This window comes from Barbatula barbatula, assembly GCF_947034865.1.
Source record: "Barbatula barbatula genome assembly, chromosome: 13".
Lineage (NCBI taxonomy): Eukaryota > Metazoa > Chordata > Actinopteri > Cypriniformes > Nemacheilidae > Barbatula > Barbatula barbatula.
Genome location: NC_136776.1, coordinates 11,711,588 through 11,728,783, shown reverse-complemented (window position 1 = coordinate 11,728,783; position 17,196 = coordinate 11,711,588). Strand labels below are relative to the sequence as shown.

General features: G+C 38.6%; 1 long non-coding RNA gene across 1 annotated transcript in view; it reads right to left on the bottom strand.

Moving 5' to 3' along the window:
* Nucleotides 1–425: 425 nt before the first annotated feature.
* Nucleotides 426–17,196, bottom strand: part of LOC306902561 — a 56,083-nt gene continuing 39,312 nt past the window's right edge. Inside the window, exons 5-7 of the long non-coding RNA XR_013787462.1 lie at nucleotides 15,022–15,129; nucleotides 14,281–14,385; nucleotides 426–2,349 (exon numbers count right to left, since the gene is read on the bottom strand). This is a non-coding gene — a long non-coding RNA (uncharacterized lncRNA). The remainder of the gene's footprint in view (nucleotides 2,350–14,280; nucleotides 14,386–15,021; nucleotides 15,130–17,196) is intronic.

Below are 17,196 nucleotides of genomic sequence, written 5' to 3'. Positions count from 1 at the left end.
CTTACTTTTACCACAGCATATCAGGGAATATGGGTTTTATTCGAATACACATGCAAAGAAAAACCAAAAAGCTTGCAGAAAGTGAGGCATACATTGACTAAAATATATTTGTTTTTAATATTTGTTGATCCTCTTGTTTTGTTGCCATTTTCCAGAACTATATCTAAAGATATAAAGAAATGTATTTTGCTTGTGCGTTTTGTGTCATTTTTGCCAAACCTTCTCAAATTGTTTTGAAAGCTGAGCTACGCAACATGATTACAACGTTTTTAATACCTTATTTTTCATTTGAATATTTTAATAAATGTTTAATAATATATTTCAATAAACAAAGATGTCAATTGAAAAAAGTTGAACATTATCGCAGCTGTCGTCCTCCAAGTTTTACGGTTTGAATTTCAAGATGAAATTGACAAAACTTTTTTACAGTAGATGCCTGGACTTTCATACGTGGGAAATTGGTTTATTGTCGATGTTTTGCTTTCTATGCCACACCCAAGTGAAAAGTGAGAAGCTGTCAGAGATGTCATATTCTTCTTAAAGTTGATGAGTTACATAACATCAATGGCTCATGTGATGGGATGTATAAAGTCCTGTATCTTGTCCATGGTGGCAAAGAGCTTCCGTATATCTGGGGGGTCCGACGCAAGCCAAGGAACTGCCATTGAGCTCATTGTGAATGCCAACAGGTAGCTCTCAACAGGTATTACATACTTCCTTGATCAACATTTAGTATATTAAGTAACTTGGCTCGCCCGCATAAAAACTACACACTGGCGTTCAGCCAGTCATAACAGAGTCCATTCACAAACCAGAAGTATAAAAGCCACAGTAGCAAACTCACAAAATTTGTTTGGCACCTTGACTAACATTACAGTGCCAAAAATTATCACTTGGCTTAACTGGTAAAGCATTGTGTTAGTAACTCAAAGGTCATGGGTTTGATTCCCAGGGAACACACACACTGATAAAATTGCTCTGGATACACGCATTTGCTAAATGCGCTGATTTATGGGATATGCATTGTGCTGCATTGCGTGTGAACTATCCCCCAGCACCCCCTGTGAGAGAGGTCTACTGGCAGTTAAAAGCAAAGTTTTTCATTCTAACTGTCCCCAGCATGCATCACTGGCCGATGTCATGAACAGGGTTAAAGACCAGGCGCTGGTCCACGGATGTCCACCGGAACGTCCCTCCAACCGCCACGGTGCGTCTGGATACAGCTGCGGTAAGTGGAGGGGACGGGAGGGGGCTGGGGGCAGCTGCACCCCAGCAGAGAGCTGTCACAGGGCATCTGCGTGCGAGCGCGTCACCAGGGCAGCCTGTCAGAAGCCCTCAGCCCCCTCACAGTGCACTGACAGCTGCTCTGTGTAAGCAGGGGATACGGCTCGCCCATGCCCACGCTGGTCACATTACAGCTGGAATCATCCGTCTGCGGACACTCATTACACATTTACTCAGCCGTCTGCCCTGTGGAAGGCGTGCCACAGTTCAATTTGTTGATGTAGTTATGAGAATTGAGCAATACAATTCACAAAAGAAAAGAAAATTACATTAATAAGGCTTTTTAGTTTAACAAACTATTATACAAATGTATATGGTACTGTTACTGTATTTTAAAGGGAAATATTGAATAAAACATCTTCCATTCGGTTTTATTAGCTGTAGAACTTTTCACAATTTACTTTTATTTTAGAATTACAGATTACAGTAATTTAACGGGACAAAAGATAAAAACAGTATTGTGAAAATGTAATAACAGCTAACAATTAAAATGATATTTACAGTATTCTCATACATGTTTCTTAAACAAAATACACTTTTCGGCATGTAATTGCAATATATATTCTAAAACATCCATTCAATTATTTTTATATACCGTTTATCTTTATTGGGGGTCACAGGAATGCCAAAACATGTACATTTATAGTTTATTTTCTTATTAATTTATTACTAAAACGGTAAGGTCACATTCCATTCTCAGGGACGCATGAAAATAAAATTTGAAATCTGCATTGTGACAATACATTTGAATGCAATTAATCATATTTAAAAAAATATACAAAATTAGCTTGAACAAGTTAAATGAGTTTCAAATGTATTTCATGATGTGTGGAATGTATAAATATGTATTATTTCAGACTTGTTATCATAATGGAATCTAACAGTTTGTTTGCTTGACAATTTTTTTCTTATGTTTTTATTATCATCAAAACAACAGTCTTGTGTTCCGTAGTGGGTTTTATCGTTTTACCCTCACTTCCTGCCAATAGAAAATACCTTCCCTCCACTTTCCAGCCAATAAGGTAGCAGGAGGACACGTTCATGTAAGTTCTGCTCCTACAAGACCTGCCAAACAGATAAGATCTTTACCAGAATGAAGGCAAGGTGAAAGGCCAATCCCTTATGGTCATCTTACAGCAATTAACATCAAGATAATTATTAGTTGTGTGACTGTGGGAAATGAGGCCCGCGTGACAGGAGCCCTGGAGTTCATCTCTTTAATGGTCAATACTGTTCACAGTATAAGGCATTGCGACAAAATACTTTTATTGTTGTTAAATGTCATTATTGACATAAAGAGTGTGCAAAAAAGGCAGTTTGGGAAAATAACATGTAAAGACTGTTGAGTGCCACATTTGTCATGCTGCATGACATGTACTGTCAGACTTTAAAAGCGGTAGAAAGGGAGTGTATGGGTGTTGACTTTTTGAAGCTCCAAAAGTCCATCCATTGATCAAAGAACAGCTCGACACGGCTCGCGAAACACTGTTAAAGGCAAAATACACTCAAAAATGAAATTTCTTTCCGCATTTATTCACCCGCGTGTCATTTCAAACTTGCAGAACACAAAAAAATATATTCTGAAGAATTTTGAAAATCAAACAACACCGACTCTCTATTGATTTCCATTATATGAAGGCAAAACCACTGAGACATTTCTCGAAATATCTTATTTTGTGTTACACAGAAGAAATAGTCAGAGTTGAAAGACAAAACTGTAAATAAATAATAACGGAATTCTCACTAAACAATCCCTTAAAGATGCTGTCTCTGTACAGCTCCTTGGCCTTCACAAATACCTTCAGAATCCATGCAAATCCAGCTGTGCTCAGAGAAAGAATGGTGGATAGCAAATTTGTTTAACCCGGAATTTACTCAATGCATTTGTGCTATACCCAAAACAAATGGAATCCAGTCTGGTCTTCACGTTTTACTGTTTCTACCCATTAAGAGTTGATTTAAGTGAGGTTGTGCCACCTTAAAAGACATTTTATGCTCACTACATTTAAAACCAGTGCTAGTGCATTTGAAAAGTTCTAAAGCATTCATTGTAAAATGACTTATCCATGAGAATTCTCATGCAGTCATGCGATCGGCCCACGTGAATCAAGTAGCATCTTGTCATTAGGTTATTTTTCCGCTCCTCCGTCGAGCAAGATGGAGCGATTATGTATGCCAAAACATTCCCGATTGCCAAGGCCTGTGATAAAAAAGCAGAGTTAGTGGGTGTTCTCATGTTTAATCCCGGTCGGTTGGTAAAGCTAGTACGGACGACTGGCTCGACCAGTCTCTCCACTCTCTGCTATCTAAAGCAGCGGTGCTCTCCATGAGGGTGTTCGCAAGACCTGCGGGAAAAACATCCGATCGCACTACAAAACAGAGAGGAAGACAGCAGCTGAAGATAAGGGTTGGGTAGTGTTGTGTATGCTGAGAGTTGAATTCCGACTGCAAATCAACGCCCTAAAGTATAAAACGAATGGAAGAGGAAATCCCTGCCCATGTTGTGACCGCCTTTAAGCCATTGATAAGTGATGCAAAAGGAAATCTGAGGAATTTAGATGCGTTCAGGTACATGCATTGGGCGGCACGCGGCTGAGACACAGGAAGTTTTGAGATGTTGCCTTTACACCAGTATTGGGGCGTTACCGTTCCAGTCAACCGCATCTACCGCCCACAGGTGTGTGTGTGTGTGTGTGCGCGCGTACACGTCTGGACAGAAGTTGTTTCAGACGGCAGGGGAGCCGGACGTGTCTGAGTCGGGAGAGGGAGGGTTGGTTTGGGGGGGATTAGATACCTGTTTTGTGACCCTGACTGCTTTTTTAAATGAGCATTATCCATTACTTCACATTTGAAGGCGCTGACTGTTCCTAAAAGAATGTTCAGGGTTCAGTTTAAAAGCATTGTGACATAATGTCAATTATCACAGACAGATCTAAATTCACTGTGATGTACTTTTAAACCCTTGTGTGGTGTTTGGGTCTTTAGGTTTTTTTAATGTGATTCGTTTTTTTTTTTCAACATCACACATTAAATTGTATCAAGATTTAGTTTTTACCCATAAACATATCATGGATGTTCACACCCCTTTTAATAAATGTGATGAGGTAAATGACAAATATAAAGCACATCTGCTGTCTATAAATAAACAATTTTTGTGGCTTAGTACATACATTTATACCCATGGACATAAAACATAACCACAATACAATTGTTCCCAGATATAATAATAATACAATCTGAGATAAGGCATTCAAACTGTAAAAGCTTGTTTGTTAAAACCCTTTATTTTCCTTAAACAGAAAATACCTAATCTTCTTTATAAAAATGTGTTATTCAAGCTGTAAAGTTGACTGTAAATTTAACACTTAGGTTAATCTTCCTCTTTCTGGTCTCCTTGCATGTAAAATATCAAAGTGAATTGAACAAGCGGGTAAAATTATTAGAAAAAAGGCAACAATGAAACCCGTCCCTAAACGTAACCGTCACTGGTGTAAAAGGAGATCATGCACACATTTTAAGAATTCATATAAATTACAAGTGTGCAATTGAAATGTGGAAATGATTTCATTTTTTATTTTATTTTTAACATTTGATTTTCTTTTACAGCGGATGCAATGCAAACTGTAGAAAGCGCTATAAATAGCAATTAAATTGACTTGCCTTTAATTTAGCATTTTACATATACTAATCAAATGTATTTTAAATCTATGCAAAGAAATAGCAATACGCCAAATACACTTAACTTAATATAATAAAATATGCAGAAAATGGAACATTCTGGCCATGGGGTGATTCAGCTATGCTGTGAAGTCACTTCTAGTCAAGAGTTGTTTGTTTGGTCAATTTAGTCTGTGATTTATCCATTAGCTGGAATTCTCTGTTGACTCTCTGGATTCTTATCAGGCTTCAGGTTCTGTTTGCTCCTGATTTTTCATGTGATTGCTTAAATATCTACGTTTCATGCCTGCTCTTAAGCTGTTTGTGTGCCAAAGGTGCCTAAAGTTACCATCAGACACTGCTGATTTCATGTGAAAATGCCATTTAAATTTGTATATTCTTCCTTCAACTTCAGGCATCCTAGTGCCTTGGATAATTTGATTTCCAACACTGGAAAGTCCCTCTCAAGTCTTTAAATACTCTCAAGTCTTTAAATACTCCACGTCGAGTTCACAGATGTTGTCCCAAAGTTAAAGCTCACATGCGTCACAGCTGCGTAATTATAGCACCCATCATTTAAGAGGCTTGTATCATAACGCTTATTATTTTAGATGATATCCGTCGATAAATAAACCCCTCTCTAAATATAAAGTTTGTGAATCATGAAACACTTGTAAATATTCCACTCAAATCGCTTTAAAATAATCCACACCGTGGCAAATGGAAAGATTCATTATAAAATCATCAGCTTTGGGATTTTTTTGCTTACGCTGTAATTTAAGCAGGTGTCAGCGAGCGTCAGTTTATGCTAATTTGCGTGTCGTTTTTATTTCGGTAGAACTGACATCATTAAGAAAGCAGTAATCCAGGGAGAAAAATAAACAGATCACGACTCCATTAAGAGTCTAAATGTGTGTAATGTGCAGGCTGATCTGTCTCATGACGAATTAAACAGATCCCAAAAACGCGGTAAAAGCAAACCCAGATAATTTGGTTAAGAGACATATAATATAAGTTGTCTCGAAGGAGACGGTTTGCGTTTCAGCCTTGCGGTGTGTATGTGTGTGCCGAGAGGCCTCGGCCCAGGACGTGTTTGAGGAAAGATTATCTTGACAAATTGGATAAACATCTTCTGCATGACAGGATGCTGACGGAAGATCGGCTCTATGCGTGCACACCTGGTGATAGTTTGCTTAGTGTGCGAGCGCGTTGTTCAGCGGCGATCTCCTGCTCGGCCTGACGTGGGGTTTGTTTATCTGAAACAGGTAACAACAGGCATGCGAGGCCCAGAGCTTTCCAAAACACACCATGCGGGTTTCCAAGTAGCTCGGTCAGAACGTCTGTGTGTCTGTATGAGAAGTGTAGAGAACTTGAAGAGTTGTACACTATCTTTTGAAACCGTAGGGCTTTTTTTGATGTAACATTGTTGCCGCATGACCTCACCTCGCACGTGATGTGTCCATAAAAAGTGACTTTTGTTAAAAAAAAAATGCCTTATCTTATGGCAGCCTGATCAAATATTTGTTTAAAATCGTACGTTGCAGTCACAATGTATGTTGGTATCAACATTTTCACGCATACAGAAAATGTGCATGCTGTGTGCACCATACTACGAATACGTCTTCTATTGAAAACAAACCAGATGGAGTGGGTGGCAAGTTAAGCCCAAAGCAATAGGTGAAAGAACAGGTGAGAGTTGCCCCCTCTCTCTCTCTCTCTCTCTCTCTCTCTCTCCATGGCCTGTTTCCACGCTCATCCGTCAGCACAGGTGAACCAGGCGAGCATGAAACACTATCATAGGACTGATTGTGTTGAAAAACCAGCTCTCTCTCTCTCTCTGACCAGACTGTGTCTCGCTTTTATCCACAACAGAACACCTTTTCAACCCAAGATCACTGTCGAAAAAAGAACAAAAGCCAAAGATTTCACGAGAAGAGAACATAATAGCTGGTTCCCACTATTCTTACATGTTTGTCCCCATCATATGCTGCTGTAGCGAACCGTGACGTTTGAGCCTTGGCCCTCTGCGCACGCGCAACACCCACAACCCCCCAAACATACACACCACAGTACTGTAAAGTAATACAATATATCATTATACCGTCACACTTAGCGCATGATACATTTACAATGATCGAAACGAACGAAACGAAACAAGCCGAACACAGCAAGATCACAAAAATAACACGCAATACAAATACAAATAATTATTACACGTGCATTATGATCATATGTGCACTTTAACGGAATACTGGAGCACATGCAGACACTGCCTCGCTAACGTACACAATGCCCGTTTACAAAGCGACACCTTACAGACACGTTACAGTGAACTAAATGTATGGAACTGACACATTTACCATTTATATGATGTCACTGAGGCAGAATAACAGCATACATGCACAATGTGTTCTGACCACAGTCAAAATCCCTCGTCTCAAGTGAAGCTCACGTTAAGCAACATAAACACATATGCACATCACGACCAGAATGAACCGAGGCACGGCGGTCTCATAAATCATACATAACTTACAATTTGATGGTCAAATGACTTGATAACAAAGTCTGCCTACTGTTGTTTTGAACAGCTTTTCTCTTTTTTTCCGAGACTTGATAACAAAGTTCATCCACATGCCGTTCTGAACGACGTTTCCGGCATTTCTTCTTCTTTTGCAGTTTTTGGGCTTTTGGCGAAACAACTCCGTGTGCTTCTTCCGCTTTACGAGGCTGTTGGTGAACAACCCCCCAGATGGCGGAAAGTAATGCTGGGGCCCCACAAACATATTTCTTTAAATCTAATAAGAGTTTTAAACGGCGGGAGATCACAAACACGAGGAGACAAAATCCTAGATTGAATCATTTTGCTGCTATAATGTGCTATAATGTATAATGCGTCCTGACTGTGAACACGTTCTGGAAATCTCGCAAACTCCCTCGAGACTTCAGAATGAGTTATTTATTATTGTGCTGTAAGATTTGTTTATTATATATGTGTTCAATATAAACAATTGTGTGCATGTAACCTTTTATGTCATTTAAAAAAATATTATTCATGTTGCTCAGGCAGCGTCGTCTAAAGCATTTTAGGTGGCACTGCACTAGATATAATGTTATTGCGACTCAACTATTGTGGTATTTATGTCTTCCCAGTAAATAAGAAAGAATATTAATACAGTTTTGTAAAAAGCTAGCTGCTGACATTATCACCCGAAAGAGTCTACTGGCTCCACTGGGCCTATTTTCTCTGTTCCACCTTAAAGCATCCGCAAGCTTGGACTCCAGCCACTACCTTCACTTGCACATAGCCTGGTTTTAATTGAAATGATTCGTAATTGCGATGATAATGTTTGTAATGCTTTCGACAGAAAATTGACCCAATAAAGATGAAAGAGTTTGTTGAAGTGATACGATTGTTATACTTCTGGCTTTCTGATCTGCAATTGTTTTGTTCCACGTGAGCATCAACAGACTTCTTGTACGTGTGTCCTTGTGGTTTCCCCCACACATCAGGATTTCTGTTGAACATGTTGAACATTTAAGATTTGTGATCGGGGCGGCTCGATGTTCTTCCGATCAGGTTCATTCACTCTTAACACACATCACACCACAGGGAAATCTGATAAAATAATCTTTAGAGCCGTTTAAGATCAACAGGACTTTACCTAGGACTGTCGGAAGGGGAGAAATCAGCCGATTATCTTTTGGTGTGGCCCAAGCATTAGCAAAAAACTAAGCGCGCCCATTTAGAATAATGAATTACTCTCGTGAGACTTGGACATCTCAGGTGGATGGAGTCCGCATCAATCCTGGACGTCAAATATACATATCGGACGACTCTTACTTAAATTTAAGTTTTAAAATATAATTATTACGATAGTTTAGGTCATCTATCGTGAGGGTTTGCTTCTGAAATGCTGTCGTTTCAAATACTACAATTTGTAAAGTTGACCTATACCTAACATGTAAGGCAGTGTAGCAATAATAATAATTTATAAATATATCATATAATCTGGTAAAGTGTTCAGATAATATAATACTATACTATACCATAAAACAGGATTTACATACAACATCGATGCTAATGCCAAATAAAATAATCCTGTCAGTAGAAAAATGCTTTGAACAACCTATACAGCTCAAATAACAGAAACGATTCAACAAAAACACAAGCATCATATTTCGGCATTGCTTCATAGACTCCCATTGTAAATGCATTTACGTTTGACAAACCTAACTATTCTGCTGCTTGATAAACAGTTTTCCATCTTCTATAATGACGAGGAACATGAGCGTTGGAAGCTGTCCTGGAGCTCACAAAGCATACATACGGATACTGTATCTTAAAAAGTGAGACAGGTGGATGGACATTTCGACTCTGTCCTGAGGGAACTGTCTGGGTTTGATTGATCATGTCCAGCGTTGCACCTAAGATCACCTCTCCCTCTTTGTAGTTGGAATATCACTGGAAGGAGATTCCGTTACCAGGGTTCACTCATTCACTCCATCTCAAACAATAAGCCCTGTACAGTGAGCTCCACATGGACAATATCATCACTGCTTGAGCAACGTGCATCACGGTTTGCATGGTACTGTCGAGTAAGCCATGTGTAGAACAGTACATAAATATGGCAATAATTTAGTTGGAATACATCACCATTAGTTTTTTTTAATGAGGTATACTTCAGGTTTTTGATGAGAACATGTGATCGCCAACAGTTTGACAGTCCGGTGTAAGACACCACTCCAAGCTCTGTAGGCTGACCGTTCCTAACTAAAAGTAATCCCCAAGCAAATTCACGTGTGAAAATGTTTGAGAGGATCCACTAATCAAGTCACAAAGCGGCCGGAATACAAGCGTGGAGAAAATACTAGGCAGGCTGCATAAAAGCCCTTTGTACGTCGCCCTGTTTCTCTTTTTCTCTCCGAGTGTATCATAGCTGACATTTCCACTCTCATTATAGAGATTCCATGAATGGGAGCACAAGGATGGCGTGGGTGACTGACAGGGACGGATGGTGAACGTTTTTCCCTGCATGGTTTATCTCACAAGAGCTTGCGGCCACATTCCTCTCTAATGGACAAGACAGTTCTGTTTTGGGTCGATGTCCAGTTTGATCATGAGACTGCTCAACACGCTCAGTGTGAGCCAATGCAACATAGCAAACGTGCACTAACAAACCAACCAGTAGCCTTAAAGAACGAGGTGACATGAGTGACATCGGCCGTGCAACAAATTGAATTGCTTTGCATCAAAGTATCCACCAACACTTTTAAATGTAAAAGTGATGTTGTGCAGTACCAATGGGAATCGGAGAAGGAAGGTCGAGGAGGAAAAACATACTAGTGATAAACAGATAAAAGTAGTAATTTCTACTGTTTATATATATATATATAATAAAGTTATTTTTTTCTCCATTTTATTAAGACATTTGCTTCTTTATCACCTAATATTTTTTCCAAAGCCGCATTGCAGAATCATTCCAGAGGCCGCTATTTTGTGTGATACATTTTATGACATTACACCTGCTGTTTTGTCAATGATTGAATAAAAAAAGAGATATCCTTATAGCATCTTCAAAAGAGAGCTTTAAATCAAAAATACATTTGTGTTTGTATTTATTGCTATTCCAAAAAGATTATCCCATGAAACAGTTTTTGATTGAAAGTGATCAGAATTAGAGACCATATGTTGGTTAAATAACTGACATGACTGTCGTGTACATTTTGGATTGAAGTCTTTATGTTTGCATTTTGTATGAAGAAGCTAAAATAGTTATGCAGTCCTGTGTGATTGTTTTGGATAGATTATATCAATTTGTGTGATCTCATTGGTGCGTTATCTGTGACGGTTAGGTTTAGGGGTGGGGCTTCATTCTTCCATTTTTCTAATAATTGCTGTTTCATGGGAAACCTCAGATGTCCAATTTCGCACTTTTTCAGGAAATTCTGCACTTCGATTATGTATGATTAAATGTCAAAGTTGACAAGCACTTTTTACTACTTTTTTTATTGTTATAATGACAAACATAAAGGGTGATGAAATAGTAATGATTTGTGCTAAAAAAAATTAAATCACGAAATATGGAGATACAAGGTTTCAGAAGGACAGCAGCGAAAGGCAAACGATGAAAAAGACAGCACAAAGACTTCTCTGAACACTGAAGTCATTAAATTCACATTAACTTCTGAACTGTAAAACAGTAAAAAATGCAAAATGGGAAATGCACTGGAAAATGTTCTGCCATGCAATGTTAATTTTACGCCACTTTATAGTTTAAAAATACATTTCAAAATTCTGTTAGTGGGAAGGTTACATTGTTCTAAAAACAGCTGAGGTACTGTAAAAAAAATCTAGTTAGATGTATCTTTAAATGATACGATTGTTAAGGATTGCCATTTGCAGTAAGTGATTCCTAAACATTGGGTGCAAGCAGAGTTTCTAGATGACTTGTTGCTGTTGTCCATTTTAAGTTCAAGTTACTGTATCAGAGTCCAGGCGTCCTCCATTCATACAGTTTGTATGGCCACGCCAGAAGGCAAGTAGTCCTCGGCAGCCCAGATATCATCTAGCGACTACAATGATTCCAGTGACATGCAACTCTCTGAGCGACTGATTTAACCGTCTCAGGGGAAAAGGACACAATGCTAATTTTAAGAGAGTGATACCCAGCCTTACCAACACAGGTTTCCCCCACATTATTATATTTAGTTTTATTTACAATAATAAATACCAGGGTTGATTAAAATGCCAATAAAAAGCTAACAATCCACACTCTCTATCCAGAAACAAAACCAAAAAGCATTTATGTCACAAAACAAAAACTCAAATCTCCCAAAGCCTCTGTCATTACAGTTCGCTGCTGTGAGAGTTTTTAAAGGACTAAACAATTCCTCAGTCAAGAGCAGACAGTCATCCTGTGTGGGCTCTTATGAAGTCTGCACTGTTCAAAAAGTCCTACCCCATGGAGGCTGTAAGAATATGCCCAGTCATCACACCAATGAAGGGACTCATGAATCAGTTTCTAGTGGCTCCTCCTGGCCCCTATAGTGACACATTTCAGTGAAATATCACTGTCGTCCATTTTAAGGAGCGATGGCAATATGATGATGTGTTAGTGATTAGTCACCAATGGAATCAATCAGTTTTGCTGCTGTAGACTCATTTAGTCTATAGTTGACCCACAGCATTAATCGTTTTATTTGATTTTTTTATTTGATTCAATACAGCTATAAAACTTTACAAATGTTCATTTCATTTACAACATAGATAGCATATATGGGTAATATTTGTAATTTATTATGTTAAATCACATTCATGAATGCTTATTTTTTGGGGGTAAAAATCTAAGTTCTTAAAAAATGATATGAACAAGCATGTTTATCTTGAATAATTCTAAATGTTCATTGGTTAAAAAAAACATTTCAACCATTTTTAGAAAAAAAAACAATCGATTTTTAGTAAATATTGAAAATAGATCGCACAGACCTAGACACACGGGTTAAATGATGATCGGTGGATAATTGCTGAAGTGTCCTTCTCTGTATTTTTACATATTCAACAAATGTATATACATTTCAAAACATACATTTTTTTTAACATATGCCTTGTTGACTCTAGATAAAATGAAAGTGTTTTAAAGGATCCTTTAAACGTCTCTCTGATGTTCTTTCATTGACGGAGACAAGATGAACAACAGGATCGGTCCTCTTCGCCCAAAAGCTCAGGGAAAGCTCCATCTGAGGAGGTACCTATCTGTTCTCTTCTCATTTGTATAATGTCAGGTCATGGATGAAATTGAGTCTTACACGGGGGATTGAAGTTTTAATTCAGGCCCTGTGCTTTGGGGCTTTGGCGCGGCCCTTTCCGCCCACTCAACACCCAATCAATTAACGGAGAAAGAGACTTCCTGTCTCCCCGAGTCTGACGGAAAAACGGCAACTTACAGCTGTTGTTTGCTCGCATTTAAATATGTATGAAATACCCGCGAAACATTCCAGATAACAGACACAGACGCTAGCAGTCACATCACAGATGTATGCTAAATAGGATTATAAGCGTCAATATCAGTTTGCATATCTGCCCGTCATCCGCGCAACAGGTTTCCGTTGTATCTGCAGCCCGAGGCTACGGGATCAGATGTTTTTCAACGTGCCGTGGTTCCACGGCACAGCTGTCAGGTGGAGCGACGTACCAACCGCCTCTTACTATCCGCCGTGTACCAGAACTTTCACCTCGGCTGACTGACAGCCAATGAGACTACGAAATTACAGGAGATGGACAACATAAAATGATTTGGATGAGTGGCCTTGGCTCACAGTAAACACGATGAAAGGTGAGCAAAAGTGACCTCAGTAAATGATGATTCACTTCGAATTTCTATATTTCACCTCACAGGAGATGAACATCTTGCTGACAGCATTGGATGCCGCCACATATCTGCGGGGACTTCCACGGTAATGCTGTGCCTTTGTTCGGCAGAAGTATTGCACCGGTCAGAAGTGGGCAGCGAGTGGAAAGGAGTGTGTGTTTTGTGTGTTGGGAGGGGTGTTTGGTTGGCTTGTAACCGTGTTTGACCCTTTGCCGGGCCATGGCTAATGCAAGTGTGGGCTAGTGAATGGACCGAGGTCAGCGCCCAGTGACACATGACCTGCCACGGTTAATTCCAGCTCAACAATAGATCCGACCCTGCCGGGAGATCATCCCATTACACCTCCGTGCCAAATTAATTGTTTGTTTTCATGGGCTGCTCTCAGGCTGACCCCACGGTCAACTCGCTTTAATAACATTTGGTGTTAACCTGGGAAAATGTAGGATGCGATTCGGCGCTATTGGAGGAGCATGGGTTCGTCGGGGCCTTGACGTCCACTTCCACTTGATCACAAATGGACTCAGTCCAAAAACAGTCAGTCATGTGAGTTTATATAATTTATCACAAATAGTACTTGAGGTGTGACCACGAATCCCAGAATGGCCAAATATGAATGTAGATGGAAGGAAAGGGAAGCTGGGAAGCGCTGGAAGCTGATGGAGACCAGCATTGCACAACACTTTGTGTTTAAATAAAGAGAGCGGTGAATGCAGAGAGTGCAGCGTTGGCGTCGGAACTTCGAGAGAAAGCCAGAGAGCGCACGAGCGAGCGAGAGAGAGATAGAGCGAGGGGGTAATGTGACAGAGTTTCAGCACCGCAGGGCTGCTATATTGATACTCTATAAGACTTCTTCTGTTACACCTTCTCTGCATTGTATTCTAATATTAGGTTATACATTAAGATAAATTATGACTCATATACTCTCTCTCTCTCTCTCTCTCTCTTCATTTACATTCACAATAGACATTACCTTTCATCCAATCTTGTTGCCTGGTTTATCTGCTGCAGATGATTGGTCGGATCCTAAAGGATCTCTCTCTATAGACTGCAACAGTGGCCACTCACTTTAAAATCTCTGTTGGTTGCAGAAATATTATTACTATTAATTTATACCCAAACGTTCATCTACAAACCTTGATGATCAAATAAATAGATAAAAACAGTATAAAGAGTACAGTTTTATATTAAACAAAAATGACCCAGACAAGAGTTGTTGGGCTGTTGTTAAACCACAAAAACAAATAAATAATAATAATAATTAAACAAAATAATAATAAAAAAAAAGCTATTTAAACTTGAGGGACACAGTTCACCCCCCCAAAAAACAACACAAAAGATATTATATACTATATATTATCCCTTTAATAGTTTATCTGGTGTTTTATTATAGAATAACTGGATTGCAACATTTGTGATTGTAAAACAAAAATAGCTGAAAAAAAGATAAAAAATACAATATCTCAAAAAAGAACAACAAACAAAGCAAACCACAGACGTTTTAAAGCATTCTTTATTGGTTATTGAGTGTATCAAACAAACAACACGATTTTGTGGTTTCAAGAGATTCTTAGGATGTTTTGAAGACCATCCGTTATCTTGCATTATAAAAGAATATTGATTTTGGTCACAAAGAGCAAAATTACTATATATACATTCATTCTATATACAGAACACACAATTATTTAAACACCGATCCAACGCTTGCATTCACCTTGAGGTCAAAGTTGATGACGCCTGCAGGTCTGACCCTGCCGTAGGTGACCTGAAGTGAAGCGTTGCAGGCACAAGGAGCCACGGGTTTGGACAGAACCTGCAACATCTAAAACAAATACTGTGATTAGAAATCTGAGCAGCTCTGAGAGTGATGGAGGTACTATCTCTCACTATCACTCAAGTTATTTGCATTTAAAAGCCTATAGTTTAGACTGCAAATACTAGTTTTGGGTCTAGTGTGGCCAATGGAAGGGGGCTCGTCAGTTGATGATAGTAACATCTATTAAATGTGATGTCTATTTCTATAGAACATTTACAGGAGACAAAATCATTGTATTTTATTATATTTTTGAGTTTTGCATATGTTTCAGATAACATGTATACGTTTAATGACTGTAAGCCACTTTGGATAGAAACATCTGCCAAATGCGTGAATGTGAATATGTGTATGCAGTGTAATGTAAAGAAACCGAATTCAAAAATGAGTCGAATCTGGCTTGCTCAAAAACCCTCTCTTGAGTATGTTTTCGTATATTAAGAACCTTGGAATTTTCTCATAATTGGCCATTTTATCATGCTGTTACAGGGAGCTTATTCTGAAGGGGTTCCCAATATGATTTATGAAATACAATTAAGTGTGAATTATTTCAGCGCCTCGTCACCGGGGCTGCGTGTTTTGCCACTCTTCGCTGAAATAATATTTAAATATTGTTAAGCAATTAGAAAAATTGTGATGAAAAGAAAGGAAGAATTCCTAGTCAGTGGATCGTGGATTTCGTACCCCCCAATAAATATTCCAGGGACTTCCCTCCCATCAGCTCTATTTTTAAAGGCGACTGCGAAACGGTGTCCAACTGATACAGAAACTCATTTTCTGGAGCGTGTTCAAAGAGATACTGTTTCTGCGGAGATTGGACGCGCCGCACAAGCCAGTTCCTCTTTGTTAAACAAAAGGCACTAATGAAGTGGATTTCTTTTCCAGGCCTACTAATTGCTTATTTAAGATTATAAAAATGTTTGATGGTTCAAAAAGGACTGTTAATTTTAATGTAGCTATAAACAGCAACATTAATACAGCACACAAATAATCAGCAATGAGTATTTATTTTAGTTTGTCTTTAGCTTGCTTGCTAAGTTAAGCGTAACTGTTTATCATTGCTCAAACTTAGACATTTCGAACAAAACTCTGATTAAAGCTACAACAAGTAACTTTTTTGGTTAAAGTTGTGGTTGAAATAAAAATTACAATTTCTATTCTGTTATGCCATATTGCAGTGTTAAATAGCTTGTTCACTGTAATGGGTCATTCTCTTTTTAAAACTCATGTGCACTCATGATCTTCAATCAAAATCTAAAAAAGCACGTCCTATCCAGCTATCCTTCTCCGATGACATCAGTTAGACGGCTCGGCAGTGCGTGTTTTTTTTTAAACGGTTTCAGCAGCAACAACATAAACAAGCATTATGTGGCCCAAACTTAACTTCCAGTAGACCTTCGCAAATAATCAAAGTAGTTTTAATTTAATACGATGAATATAAAACAAAACATTAATATTAATTCATATTAATGTACATTAAATATAAAATAAATAGTTATATTATAACCAAACACAGACTGTACCTTAACTTTGGGTCAAGTGTGTGGAAGGAGGAAACCCTCTATCCAATCCAATAGCAATGGAAAACACAAGACACACCAACAATTTTACTCATTTGTTATTCGGTTTACTCAGGAATAAATCAGATTATGGAAGTAAAAAAATCTCAACTACAGGTTCACAGGGACTTGAGGAGCCAGTAAATAAAAATCTGTATTGAAACTGTCGCCTTACACCATGTCTACACCGGACGCTGCGTGATACGATAAAAGACAATAGAACGCATTATAACCTATTATAGTTTTAGATTTTGTCCAAAACTGGATGCAGGGTGATACGTGATACTTTAACCCACGTAACGATAATTACGCGAAGAAACCTGAAATGTTATGTTTCAAACAGAGATGGCGACAGAGGAAAAAGTTATGGATTACAGCTTTCAGTATCAAAGTACTAAACTCTTCAACAGTCCTACACCATTTGTAAATAAATAACACCTCAACATTGTGAAGCTGTTCACTTTTCCAAGCATTCAGATGTATCATTTTGGTCTGGTCGATGAGAAATCATGTGAGA